Below are 15111 nucleotides of genomic sequence, written 5' to 3' on the forward strand. Positions count from 1 at the left end.
ACCAGAAGTTAAACTTTTAGCTCTCTGTCAGGGTGGCAGACAAAGGCCTCTAATCCTAGCAATTGGAAGGCAGAGGTAGGTGGATCTCTGAGTGAGAGAGAGCTCAGTCTGGTCTGCAGGGCAAGTTCCATACTTGCTGGGTATTTCCTTAAGCATCATCTTAAGTATATCATCTTTCATATTTTAAAGTTCATTTTTGGTGCCCTTTCCCCCAGTCATTCTAGTTTAACATTTACCTGCTTTAAAATGTATAAAATTCTGACAGGCATGGTGACCCACACCTTCAGTCTGAGCAGAGCAGGAGGATCTCTTGATTCCAAGCTGGGCTGTGGTGGCACTCAGGATCCTAGCACTCGGGAGGCAGAGGCAGGCAGATCTCTGAGTTCAAGGCCAGCCTGGTCTACAGAGTGAATTCCAGGACAGCCAGGGTTATATAGAAAGAGTATAAAATTCCTCTATACATTTAGAAAATTTGGCATTTTCTGAAGAACCTATTGTGCATGCCCTAAAATCTGTGGCTAATAAACTGTTAACCTCTACATTTCTTGGTGTAATTCATTTTCAGGGAGGGGAAAAAAAAAAAAAAACTGCAAAGGTTCTTGAAGGCACAGATCTCTATTTTCCAGTAAGCCAGGTTCAGGGTTTATACCTGTTGTTCTGGTTACTGATAAACGGAGGCATGATTGTTTGAGCCCAGGCTCCCAGGCTAATCTGGGCAGGGTAATAAAACCCGGTTTCTTCGAAATAAAGTCAGACCCAGCCAACATATCTCTGTTCCTGGGTGTTTGTCCTGCCCTCTGTATGTAGACCTCCCAAATCTTCTGTACTCTGTAGTTCTGGCCTCTTAACAAGACAACAGTTACTGACTTAAGCCCTGAACCTAGAGCCTCCTGTATAAATTTTTACTTTTTACTTTTTGAGATAGGGTCTCAGTAAGTTGCCTGGGCTGGCCTTGAGTTTGCAACACTCCTGCCTCAGCGTCTGACACAGCAGGGATTATGGGCCTGCATCACCGGGCCTACCTTTGTTCACCTTTTTATACTTAGTTAACTCGGTGGTTCGGAGACATATGCAGTAGGACCTTGGTAATGTTAATTTGATAGATGATGGGTAGGAGAATTAACTAAACTGCTTTTGTCAGGGCTGTGAGACAAGAGCTCACTGTAGCCCATTGTTTGTATCTAACTATTTTATGTAACTCAGCACTTAATCTTGTGCAAATAGTATAAAGCTTTGATCTTTATGTTTTTAATACTTTTTAGGTCATGAAGCAGATTTGAAGCTAAGAAAAAAATGAATTATGCATAGTGATAATTAGATAATAATGCATAATGATAATCTCACATAAGAAAAGACAAGCCAGGGCTGGGATATGATTCAATAGTAGAGTGCTTATTTAGGACCCATACCTGTACTTAACCTCCAGCACTGCCTGGATGTGAAGGGAACCCATCTAATAAACCCTGCTGAGCTGGGCATAATCACACATACTCGTAATCCAGGCAATCAGGAGGTAGAGCAGGAGGATCAGAAATTCAAGGAAAGCTAACAGACAAGGCTTCTAGCACCTCCCTTTGCAGGAAGTCCAGCCATGTGCTGTTGTCCACAGGCTTGCCCTCATGTGCCTCCCTATTACATGTAGTTTACCTCCATCAATGCCCTTGCTGGCCTGCTCAGAGCAGGACTGACTCTTTCATGACCCCAGCACTCATGAGGTATCAGCTGTCAGCAGAGGTGTCTGCACTCTCCTGTGAACTAAAGTCCATGGAAAACTTGGTGGCTGGTCCCTCAACAGGATCATCAGTGTCTTGTCCTCTAAAGGCAGAGCTGCTCCTGACATCTGGGGTGACAAAAGCCTGGCCTTTTGATAGGCTCTGTGGACTTGCCCTAAGAGTAAAGGCTGAGAGTAACTCCACTGCCTGGGAGATGGAGGCAGGAGGATCAGGAATTTAAGATCATCCTTGGCTACAAGGTAAATTCCAAGCCAACGGCAGAAAAAAACAGAAAAAGGCAGACAAGAAGGCAGGCCTAGTGAGGCAAGAGCTAGAGCACAGTCCAGGGACAGTGGGTGTGCTTCCTCAGCTCCTCAACACTCCGTGGTGAGATGTGCAGTCTGGGTAAGTGGGTATTGTGAATCCAGATGCTGCAGGTAGACGCCCACATGGACAGGGTGCCAGCTTTCTGCAAGAGACATGGCACTCACCAGTAAGTGATCTCAGGGCTAGTGAGATGGCTCAGTAGAATAGGTAAAGGCCCCTCCTGGAAATCTGACCACAGTTCAGCCCTCAGGTGTTACACGAATTGCTAAAACGTCTTACTAATTAAAAAAAAAAAAAAAAAAAAAAAAAGCCGGGGCCAGATACTGGGATGAAAGCTGAACAATCAGAGAAACAGAACAAGCCGCAGCCAACCTCACCTCGCCAACTCCTCATCTGATCCTGTTTCCACGAATCCTCAGACTGAAAGCTTCTGAGTCTGCACCCGAATGGATCTCAGCTGAACTGCTATAAGCTGGTTCTCACACCTTATACACCGTTCTGCTTCTTGCCATCACTTCCTGGGATTAAAAGCATGCATTTTTCCCAAGCAAGACATGAGATCTCAAGTCTTGGGATTAAAGACATGCCACCATGCCTATCTCTGTTTCCACTGTGACCTTGAACTCATAGGGATCCAGATGGATCTCTGACACGGAATGCTAGGATTAAAGGCAAAGGCGTGTACCATCTCTGTCTGGATTCTATGTCTAATCTAGTGGCTGTTCTGTTCTCTGACCCCAGATAAGTTTTATTGGGGTACACAATAGATCACCACACAGGAACCAACTCCCACAAGTTGTTCTCTGATAGACGCATGTATGCACACACAAATAATTTGCTAAAGAATAAATGATCTCTGGGAAGGTGACAGAATAAGTGGGTATCTATTGCTAAGCACTAAGGAAAAAATTAACAATGCTTCTCAGAGTGGAGTGACCTGGGAAGGAAGCAGAAATGTTTCATTCTTGAATTCATTACTACTGCAGATGCTAGTATATTGTTTTTGACTGCTTGGGACACAGTTATGGTCAGGAAAGGGTAAGCAACAGAAAAAGACAAACATGTCTGGTGGTCGTGACTGAGGAGGAAAGTAAAGATAGGATGAGGGATGTGCTGTGTTGGATGCTCAGTGAAGATGACCAAGTCATCATGAAGTGAGGAGGACTATTCAGGTCGAGAAATGACAAGCCAAGGGACCTTGGCATATTTTTTTTTTTTTTTTTGGTTTTTCGAGACAGGGTTTCTCTGTATAGCTTTGCGCCTTTCCTGGAACTCACTTGGTAGCCCAGGCTGGCCTTGAACTCACAGAGATCCGCCTGCCTCTGCCTCCCGAGTGCTGGGATTAAAGGCGTGCGCCACCACCGCCCGGCAAGGACCTTGGCATATTTAAACAGGGAGAGCGATATGATGTGGAGGTGGGCAGAGGAAATGCAGTGGGGAGACTGGTAAGGGTCTGCATTGTGTGAAGCATAGCCCCAGGGACGAATAAGAGCACAGTGGGCTCTAGTTGGGAGACTGGTCCAGTGAGGGCGAGGGTCACTGGGCAATGGTGACGTGCCCAATCCAGTGTATGTGTCACAGGTAGGGCTGAACAGCTGTCCTGAGAGAAGTTGACCCCAGAGAGAGGTGTCAGAGGCTAGTCAGGTGAGTAGCTTGTCTCTTGCTTGGAGGAGGAGCTATAGGCATGATGAAATCAAGAATTTGTTTAGGACAACTTAATTGTTGAAAAGTTTTGTTTGCATTTTATTACAGAAAGTTTAAAATGTTTAGCAGAGGTGAAAGGATTTTGTAATGAATATCCATGTACCCACAACCAGAATTCATCATTGCCACTTCTCTGTGTTTACTTTATAATCGAATCTTCCATCTGGTCTGTCTTATTTGGGGGAGCATTTCCAAAAATAAAACAAAAGATTGTACACTTACCTCTAAATATTTCAGTATGTATAATATTGGGAGTTCAGTATTTTGATTAGCTTTTCTTTTGAGGTAAAGTTTAATATCAATATAAAGTATAAATTTTTCAGTGCTGGGGATTGTTTGGACATGCTAATAAGTATCTACCATTGTGCTGTACCTTCATTCTAAAAAATATAAAAAGTATATAAAGCTTTTTGAGACAGGGTCTCATGTAGTTCAGGATGATCTCAAACTCAATGTAGCCAAGGATGAACTTGAACTGATACTCTTGCTTTTACATCCCTACTGCTGGAATTACAGATGTATATCACCCTATCTGATTTTTTATTTAATTTTGTTTGTTTTTTTTATGAGGCAGGGTTTCTCTGTGTAACCTAGATGTTCTGGAACTCCCTCTGTAGAACATGCTGGCCTTCCATTTAGATCAGCCTGCTTCCACCTCCAAGAGCTGGGATTAAAGTGTGTGTCACCATGCCTGGCTTAAGCATGCCCAGTTTTAAGGGTGTGTGTGTGTGTGTGTGTGCGCGCGCGCGCGCGCGCGCGCACGCGCACATGTTTACATTTGTATAGAGGCAGTCAACTTTGGGTGTCTTTCTCAGTTGCTTTCCACCTTTTCCCCCATTATATTAACATTTATTAATTGTACAAAACAATGGGTTTCATTATGACATTTCATGCGTGTATACTCATACTTTTCTCAGTTACACAGCATCACTAGTACCCCAGTAAGTTTCTTTTCCGTATTAATCCCCGCTTCCCTTCCCTAGAGGCATCTGTAATTCTGTTTTTCCCATCCCAGATTAGTGTCACCAACACTAGAGCTGTATGAGTGGAGACATACATCTGGTTTTGAGTATCCATTCTTCCGTGTAGCACAGCTGCCCCATGCTGTTGCACAGGCGGCACTCCGTTCCTTCTTTTTTTCTTTCTTTGTATACAGTGTTCTGCCTGCATGTATGCTGCGGGCCAGAAGAGGGCGCCAGATCTCATTACAGATGGTTGGTTGTCAGCCACCATGTGGTTGCTGGGAGTTCAACTCAGGACCTCTGGAAGAGCAGCCTTTGAGCCATCTCTCCAGCTCCACTCTGTTCCTTCTTTATTTATTTTATTTTATTTTTTGGTTTTTCCAGACAGGGTTTCTCTGTGTAGCTTTGCGCCTTTCCTGGAACTCACTCTGTAGCCCAGGCTGGACTTGAACTCACAGACATCCGCCTGGCTCTGCCTCCCAAGTGCTGGGATTAAGGGCGTGCGCCACCACCTCCAGGCCTCCACTCTGTTCCTTCTTATTGCTGGTTGATGTGCTGGTGTATGATGCATCATGGCTTAGTTTTTAGTTTTTAGCTATCATGAATAAAGATGGCTATTCTTTATTTATAATAATGTTCTGTATATCCACAAGGAAGTCCTTTTTTTGGGCATTCAGATTCATTTCTTTAGTCCTTAGAGTGCAATTTGAGGATCATAGTGTAGGCAATAAGTTTGAGTTTTAGGGTGTAAAAAAAAAAAGGAACTGTCATACCTCTTTCATAAAGGTCCACCAACAAAAGAATGTATGAAAACATTGTGATGTAGTTAAAATAAAGCAAAGCCAGAAGTACAGATAGAGATCAGTTTCAGAGACCGCTGAATGTGATAGCCAGTCTCTAATCCTAGCACTTGGTAAGCCAAAACAAGAGAGCTACAAGTTCAAGGCCAGCTTGGGCTATGTGAGACTCTGTCTCAGAAAGCCAAGAAGGGGCTGGAGAGATGGCTCAGTACTTATAACACTGACTGCTCTTCCAGAGGACCCCGGGTTGATTCCCATGTAAGTTCAGTTCCAGGGGATCTGACACCTTCTTCTGACCGCCAGGGCCAGGGCCAGGCATGAAATGGTACACAGACACACGTGCAAGTAAGACACCCATGCATAAAAAAGACTATACATTGAAACATTCAGTATAACCGGTTGCATTTATATAAAATTAGAAAGCATGTGAGACTACATACTTACGAGGTAACAGCATGTTTGCAAAAGTAAGTCTTTGATGTCAGGACAGTGGAACCTCCACAGCGGGTGACACATGGGACTAGAGGGGCTCATAATAGTCTCCAACTAAATGAGTAAAGTTGCATTTCCTTAAAGGCATTAGAAGCAATTATAGTAAAATGTCAAGATTTGATACTGATGAATGCATATTCCACCACAGGTGTTATGCTCTGAGCTTTGTGGATTTCTGCTTGCTGATTTAGCTCCCAGAGATCTTCTGAACTGTTTATTTACCACTTTAGCCCTATCCTGCTCCTAGAGGTGACTGAAGCTGAGTGGGACTAAGAGGTGGGGCACAGCCCTGTCCTCTCTAGGCTACCACCTTGCATGAATAGCTCCTTGGGGGCTGGGACAGAGCACCTCTGACCTGTTCCTAGCTACTGCCTCAAGAGAGCCAGAAGGCAGGCCTGCCTTCCCTTTGGACTTCCCTGCATCTTGGACTGACCTGGTGCTGGGTGAATTTAAGGCACATGTTAAAATATTTGTTCCCCAAAGGCTGAGGGACCCCCAGCTGGATCAGGCCCTCTGAATAGGTGGGACAGTTGATTGGCTTGATCTGTTTGGGAGGCAGCTAGGCAGTGGGACCGAGTCCTGTGCTCATTGCATGAGTTGGCTGTTTGAAACCTGGGACTTATGCAGGGACGCTTGGCTCAGTCTGGGAGGAGGGGACTGGACCTGCCTGGACTGAGTCTACCAGGTCGATCTCAGTCCTTGGGGAGGCTTTGCCCTGGAAGAGGTGGGAATGGGGGGGAGGGGAGGGGGTGGGAGGGGGGAGAACAGGGGAACCCGTGGCTGATATGTAGAACTGAATGGTATTGTAAAATAAAATAAAAGGAAAAAAAATATTTGTTCCCTTCCATTGTTTTGGGTCTTTTTCTTTGGTGACTTAGCATTGTATTTATGTGTTTTCAATCTGCCCATCTTCTCTGTCATTTCCTATCTATTAGTTTTAAAATTTCCCCATTCTTCCCCTTTCTTATTTCATCTTTCACAGAGGGTCCTTAAAATGCTACCACATGTCGGGGCGGGGCGGGGGTTGTTTTTAAATTGGTTTTTCAGCTCTGAAGTGTGTGTGTGTGTGTGTGTGTGTGTGTGTGTGTGTTTTCCTTTTCCTTTCTGAGCTCCCGTTCCTGGTTCAAATACCGCCTATAGCTTCTGCTCTCTGGCCAGCCCTTCCTGCTTTTTATTGTGCTGCATCGTCTTCCTGCATAGCCATTGCCTCATTACATTTTTAGAGTTCATAATGGAACACTGGTTTAAAACTGTCTTCTTCCCATGGTGATGTTTTTTTTCTGTTCCTTTTCCATTTGTTTTGTGGCAGTACTTTGCACAGACTCGTTTTATGCTGCCTTTGATTGGATCCTGAGTTACACCTTTGTCTTAGTTAAGGTTTCTGTTGTTGTGGAGAGACACCATGACCACAGCAACTCTTATAAAGGAAAACTTTTAATTGAGGTGGCTGGCTTACAGTTCAGAGGTTCAGTTCATTGTCATCATGGTGGGACATGGCTGTGTGCAGGCAGACATGGTGCTGGAGAAGTTGAGAGTCCTATAATGGGCAGGCAACAGGAAGTAGTCTGGGACACTGGGTGTGGCCTGAGCATATTTGAGATCTCAAAGCCCGCCCCCACAGTGACACACTTCTTCCAACAAGGCCACACCTCCTAATAGTGCTCCTCCCTATGAGCTTAGGGGGGACAGTTACATTCAAACTACTATGACCTTTTATTTTGAGGTGCATTATATATTTTCAAACCAGCAGCCAAACAATCCTATCATGGGGTGAGGGAGTACCTTCCTTCTCCTCTTCCTCCTAACCAGCCATCTCCAGAGAGACCAGGTGCGTTAGCCCACCTGTGACTCAGCAGTGCCACTACCTTGGCAACAGTGATGTTTCAGGGAAAGGTAGATGTCTAGGGAGGACCGGTCCTTTCTCTGGATCTTCCCACTGACTGACCGAGAAGCCCACTCTTGCTTGCGGTCACTGTCGTGGAATGTTTACCTGGAGAGACAGTCCACCTGCTAAAGTGCTAAAGAGACTGGACAGAGCAGAGAGACCGTCAGCGTGTGACACCACCCATTTTCCATGTGTTCTCATACAGTAGTTGGAGTCTGTTTTGTCATGTGCAACTGAAAGGACCCTGACAGACACGCCTCCCTTGTTCTCACACAGCCCAGCCACCCTGACTGGCCCACTCCACCCTTTTTGTGGACACTGACTGCTTTTTTCATTTGCCTGCATCTCCCACTAAAGCACTTCACCGCTCATGTCTGCTACCCTCGCACTGTACCTGGCCAGCACTGGGCAGGGAAAAATTCAGTTGAGAGCCAGGTATGGTGGTGCATTCCTGTAAACCTTAGCATTTGAAAGACAAAGCCAAGAAGTGTGCTGCAGTTCCAGCCAGCCTGGCCAGCACACCAAGTTTCAAGCCAGCCAGGTTTACATAGTATGATGGCTCTTCTTGGTTATCAACTTGACTATATTTGGAATGAACTATAATTCAGAAATGGAGGGCACACCTGTGATCCAGATCTTGAGGCAAAAAGACAACATACCTTTGATCCTCTTCTTGAGGCTGGAAGGCACACCTTTAATCCGGGCCATACCTTCTGCTGGAAGTCTGTATAAGGACAAGGGAAGAAGGAAGGGGTGTGTTCTTCCTTTGCTGGCTTGCCCTGCCTTGTCAGCACATCCATTCCTTACTGACATTGGAGCCTACCTGTGGAATATTAATTTAAGATGTATTACATTCGTTTATGCTGTGGAACACTTGTCTAATGATGCCAAAGACATGTTACATTTGTTTGATTAAATAGAATTAACCTGGGATCAGGAGGCTGAGTCAGCAACTAGCTGACAGGATGTGGTAGGGAGGAACCATGTGTAGCTGAGCAGAAGGATGCCCCGTTTTGGGGGTGCTGTGAGGTAGGAGTGAAGATTAGGTACTTGCTATTCAGACTCTTTGAGTGAGCAGAAGTTCACCTCAGCCTTTGAATCCTGAGTTTGACCGAGGGATAGAGATCTCTTTAGCGGCTGTGATAGAGCAAGTGCCTGAAGGAAAAGAATTCCTGCCTGGCAATGGCTGGCCAGGCGAACCAATACTGGTATCTTCAGAGCTGCAATTGCTGATCAGGACAGAAGTTGCTTAAGGGCAGCTACTGAATTTAATGAAAAACAACACCTACTTCTTTGGAATTCTGGCATAAACAGAAGACTGTGGGACTGAGCAGCTACTGGATTCTTGGACTTCCCATTCACATCTAGCCATTGTTGGACTGCAGCCTGTAAGTCATTCTGGTAAATTCATATATATGTGAAAATTTATTGTGTGTGTGTGTGTGTGTGTGTGTGTGTGTGTGTATGGAGAGAGAGATGTTCATTCCATAAATTCTGTGACTAGAGAACCCTGACTAATACACATAAGAAGGCCCTCTCTTGAACTAACTAAACAATAAAAAGAACAGGGCCAGGCACAGTGGTGCATGCCTTTAGTTCCTGCATTTGGGAGGCAGAGACAGGCCTCTCTTGGGTTTGAGGCCAGCTTGTACTGCAGAGTGAGTTCCCTGCCTGCTAGGCAGAATATGTTTGTCTCAAAAAATAAAAGAACAAAAACAGTAAAACAAATTCAACTGAAGGTGTTTGTACAGAGCAACCTCTCTCAAGCGTTGTCTCTTCTACTCTAGTAACTAGTTTCGCGTGGCTCAAGTGTGGTAATTTTTTTTAATAAAGAGAAAAGTTTTGAGAGAATAGCTGACATGGTCAAAGGGCTATAATCTTTCTCTTTTTTTTTTAATTTTTAATTATTTTCAAGACAGGGTTTCTCTGTGTAGCTCTGGCTATCCTGAACTTACTCTGTAGACCAGGCTGGTCTCGACCTCACAACTCACAGAGATCCGCCTGCCTCTGCCTCCTGAGTGCTGGGATTAAAGGCATGTGCAACCTCCACCCGGCTATAGAGTACTTTGTATCTTTTGATGTTTGTCAGGTTGCTTCAGTTCAGTCTTGTCTGTAAGGGTGCTTCAGTTCAGTTTTGTCTGTAAGGGGACGATATGTATACCTCAGAGCTCTAGACTAGGGAAGCAGAGCATATGGCATATTGTAATCCTTCCTGAAGGTGCTGTATTTTTCTCGACACACAATTTGGTGGGGTATTAATTAACACATGCAAAACTAATGGGCTCTGCTGCTGGCGCGTGCTTTCCTGATTTTCTTGTCTTGACCTTGGCCCTCAGCAGGTAGATTTGTGCGGACAGTATCAGGAGGTAATGTCTATTTCCCTTGAATGCTTTTAGACTAGAGTGAGAATAATAGTCAGTAGAGCCTTCGCCCTTGAGGGCCTGTTTTCCTAGTACTGTAATTTATAATAACCCAGCTGAGAAGTGAGGAGGAAAGAATAGGGCATCTGCTAAAACAGCTGCCTGAAGTCCCAGCTTCTACCAGCTCATTTGCTCCTGGTTCAGACAACCCAAGAAGCCTTCCCAGCGTCTGTCATTACCAAGGATGCAACAGTAGGCAGCCAGAGAGCAGAAGTGGCCATCTGGACTGGACTCCGGGGCTTAGGAGACTGTCTGAAACAAACAGAACCCTGGAAGCCAGATGTTCACTGTGAATTTCTGCTCATTATAGTGATGCTACTGCTTTACTTTGACTTTGTAAAGACCCCTAATTACAGTAGGACACCATCCAAAAGTATTTCCATCAGGTGTGCTCATCTTTCAGTCTTGTTGTTTAAAAAGTAAGAGATAGGTAGGCAGGGGTGTATGTGTGTGTGTGTGTGTGTGTGTGTGTGTGTGTGTGTGTGTATTCGTTCAAGAACACAACACAATGATCTGGGTACCACAAGAGAAAAGCACAGTTCGAAACCTCCTTAACCCACTGTGTGCTCATTTTTCTGTTTGTTTATTATGATTATTGGGAGTTGAAACTAGGGCCCCAGTGTGGTAGGTAAGCACTCCACCACTGAACTGGATCCCCAGCTGTCCTTCTTGGTGAGGAGATGGATTCATGCATTTAATTAGGACAAACAGTCCAGCCACACAATAAAATAAACTTGGTGGTCATAGGCATCTATCACTTCTCAGAAACAACTGTGCATTTAAAGTGAAGATATTAGGGTTTCTTCCTATACACACCCATAGCCACTCGTAGTTGATTGAGTAGTGTATTCTAATGAATAGGCTGTTAGTTACAAGTATGTTAAGACTGTATAAGACAAAAAGAATGTGAGATCTTCTGTTCGCTGAGAATAGTGGCACAGCACAGGTAAGGGAGGCTGGTACCCTCCAGGCACTTCTAGCCTGGCCCTCTTTTTCACTTGCTGTTTGGAGACAAGGTCTCACTAAGTTGCCCAGACTGGCCTTAAACTGACTTTCTTACCCAAGCAGATCTTGAATTTGGAATCCTGCCTTAGCCTCTAAAGTAGCTGGGACTTCAGACCTGTGCCACCAGCCCTAGCTGCTCTCTGAGGAAAGGTTTACAATCTGTTACCCGGAAATTTGGAAGCTGGGTAAGTTTTAGAATTCAGAATTTTTCAGATGTCTTGAAAGAGCATGCATGAATGTATTCATGCCATGTTTCTTGACAGCCCAGCAGGGCCTGAAGTAATGTTCCCATAGCCAAACATAACATTCCTTTAAATTTTTTTAATGAATGTGTTTATTGGGAGGGATGTGTCTATGTAGAAGCCAGAGGTGGAGGTCAGCTGTCTTCCTCAAAAGCTTAGTTTTTGAAACAGTCTGTCACTGAACGTAGAGCTTGCCAATTTGGCTAAACTGGCTGGTAAGCCAGTGGGACCCTACTATCCCACCTCCAGACATTGGGGGTCACAGGTGTCCACTGCCATACCCAGCTTTTGTAGGTGCTGGGGATCAGCTCAGATCCTCATGTTTGAATGGTAAATGCTTTACCAAGGGAACCATCTCTCCTGCCCCTCCTTTTCTGGTTTTCTTTCTTTTTTTTAAATTGGGTTGCATTGTGTTTTCATTTATGTCTCTGAACAATACATATGCAGTACCTTCTGAGGCCAGAAGAGGGCATCAGACCCTCTGGAATCGAAGTGACTGGTGGAGTTGCTGTTGGGATCTGAGATAGGTGTATGGGTGCTGACCTAGGTGCTGGGAACCAGACCTGGGTCCTCTGGAAGGCTGGCCAGCGCTCTTAGTGGCTGAGCCATGACTGTCAGTGCCCTCACTGAATCTTTGATTCTATTTGATACTTTTAGGGTTACAGAAAAACAAAACAGCAGCACAGTATCAGCACATGGGTGAGGCATTGGACAGACTGCTTGGACAGCTGAGTCTTAGGTCAGTTAAGACAGGTTTTTTGTTTGTTTGTTTTTGTTTTTTAACTTGGGTAATAAGTTTGGCAACAAACTTGGGGGGTACCTTAGTTTTAAGGGCTTTTCAAGTGTTGCAAATAAAGAATTATGGACTGAATTATATTTTTATTAGTATGTATGAGAAATTGTTCAAGCGGAGCACACTTGCGGCAGTCAGAGGGCAGTGTTTAGGAGTCTGTTCTCTTGTTCCATCATAGGATCCAGAGATTGAGATTCATGTCATCAGGGATGCATAGCAAGCATTTTTACACACACACACACGCACACACACACACCACCAGCACCAGCACCACCACCAACAACAACAACAACAACAACAAACTGAAAATCAAACACTAAAATCTACAAGAAATGGGTTGCTCTTGTTACTGCTCTTTGGCAGTGCTGAGGATTCTAGTCAGAGCCTCCATGTCGTAGGAAAAGACTGACCCACCACCAAACTGTATCTCCAGTCCACAGGTCAAACAGTTTGGTTAGAGCAGAAACAGTCTGCTTTGTCAAGCCCTTCATGATGTCACGCCACAAGGCCTAATTTTTACTAGTCTGGTTCTGGGACAAGGTGGACAAGAGCAACTCACATCATTCTAAGAATTGGAACTCCTGATCATCTTCTACACTTCCCCAGACCCAGGATTCAGGCAAAACACCATACCCAATTTATCCAGTGTGTCCAGGCTTCACGCACACTAGGCGAGCGTTCTACCCCATGCAGTTTGTTTAAGTGTAAGAACGTAGGTGAAGATTCTTGAGGCCAGCAGTCTCTTAGGCATTTCTAGGGCTGTATCTGCATACATCTCTAGGGCTGCAAAGTGGCGTTCCCTAGTACGTTTGTCCAGAATTTTCAGGTCAATAAGGCTTCCTTTTGAGTTAGATGTAGTACATACCTGTAAATTCCAAGTAGAGGCAGAAGAGTGCCACAGGTTTGAGGCTAGCCCAGGCTACATACTGAGACCCTGCCCAACTGTCCCTCCCTAAAACAACAAAAATATTTTTTTGAAACTTATTAAATTTCAATACTTTCAACCTTGCTGGAAGTGAGTTTCTGATTTTTAGAATGAAATATTGATTGACTCCTTAACACTCAGAAACTTTGTATTCACACAGGGTCCTATGTAGTTCAGGCTTGCTATTATCAAGGATGACCTTGAATCCCCCATCCTCTGACCTCCTTCCACCTCACAATCCTGAGGTTTGGAGGCATGTACCACCAAACCCCATTGACAAATTTGTTAGCTTCTTAGTTTAACAAGGTATTCAACATAACCAGTGGCTCCCTTCCTGAGGGACGCAGTCCAGGCTCCTCAAAGAAAAGGATACCCTCAAACAATGACACTGACCCTCTGAATGCTCTGAATCCCCTGGGATTTGTGTCGTGAGTGGCCTTGACCTGAACCCCTCAGTGTTTCCAGACGTGCCGGTGCAGAGTGGGCCTGGGCCCTGTGCCACCAGGTCAGGCTCTGGTGATTTCAGAGGCTTGGCTTATCTCAGAAAGAGCATGGCTAACTCTTCAACTGCTAGTCATTTTCACGCTATACATTTCCCCAGAGGCTGGCTTTAGAATATAAGATCACTAAATAAAATATTTTGATTTTTTTCTTTATTAACTCTTGAGTATAGTTACCAAAAATTTAATGGGTAATTTTCATCCCGTGATTTGCCATTAAAGGGCAGGCAGAGAGAAGTACACAGGGCAGTGTGCTCTGCTTGTATCCCGGTAGCCTGCACTAGATGCGACTATCCTTTGCCTCCCTCCTCTTAGTACCCTCATCTCCACTCTAACCCAGTTAGTTACACACCGCTTTCTGTCCCCACAGTCTGTAGCGTCCTGCTGCCTCCAGTGTTTCATCTTTGGAGATAGAAAATCCAGAACTGATAAAATGGGTTTCTCCTTTTTTTTTAATTTGGATATGTATGATGGATTTTAATTTAGATGTTACATTTTACTTAAAGCTTTTAGACCAAGGTTTATTGAGGTAATTTTCAAACACATCCTTTTTGACAAAACCACTCAACAAAACAAGGCTCCGGGCTAGGAATACGGCTCAGAGAGTGAGGCACTTCGATGCAGGCATGAGGACGGGACTAAGAACCCCAGCACCTACAGAACGGCAGGTGGGTGTGCTGGGCGGGGGATCCTTGGAGAGTGCCCTGGCTAGTCCAACTCTTGAAGCAATTCAGAGCTCTAAGTCCATGTGACACCCTGCCTGAGCAAAATAAATCGGAGAGCCACTGAGGAAGACACCCAGCAATGACCTTTGGTGCTGGGGCTTCTCCCCACACACAGCATGGATACACAGAAAAACTTCATGTTAGCAGCAAACTCGTCTCTTTTAAAGGACTGCCCCCAAGTACAAGTTTATTTCTACCTTCGTTTGAAAAATAGCAGATCAGGAGGATCAGGAGTTCAAGGCCAGCCTGGGTTAGCTGATACACTGTCTCAAAAAATTAACTTTGGGGCTGGAGAGATGGCTTTATGGTTAAGAACACTGGTTAATCTTCCAGAGGACCAGGGTTCAATTCCAAGCTCTTCTTTGACAGCTCACAACTGCAACTCTAGACCCAAGGGATCCATCACCCTATTATGGCCTCCATGGGCACTGATGCACATGGTACACAGACATACATGTAAAACCCATACACCCCCCCCAAAAGAAAGAATAGATTGGTTAGAGGAGAAAGTACTAGTTGGAAATAACCCTTAAATTCCTTTATTTAAATAACTGTTCACTTTAGATGGAAAAACTTTATATAAATAAGCTTTATCTATATAATGTGTATTTGTATGTAT

General features: G+C 44.6%; 1 protein-coding gene across 1 annotated transcript in view; it reads left to right on the top strand.

Moving 5' to 3' along the window:
- The window catches only part of LOC107400982 (uncharacterized), a 53467-nt gene that overhangs the window by 3554 nt on the left and 34802 nt on the right, over nt 1–15111 (top strand). The window lies entirely within an intron of this gene.

This window comes from Peromyscus maniculatus, chromosome 2 (assembly GCF_049852395.1).
Source record: "Peromyscus maniculatus bairdii isolate BWxNUB_F1_BW_parent chromosome 2, HU_Pman_BW_mat_3.1, whole genome shotgun sequence".
NCBI lineage: Eukaryota > Metazoa > Chordata > Mammalia > Rodentia > Cricetidae > Peromyscus > Peromyscus maniculatus.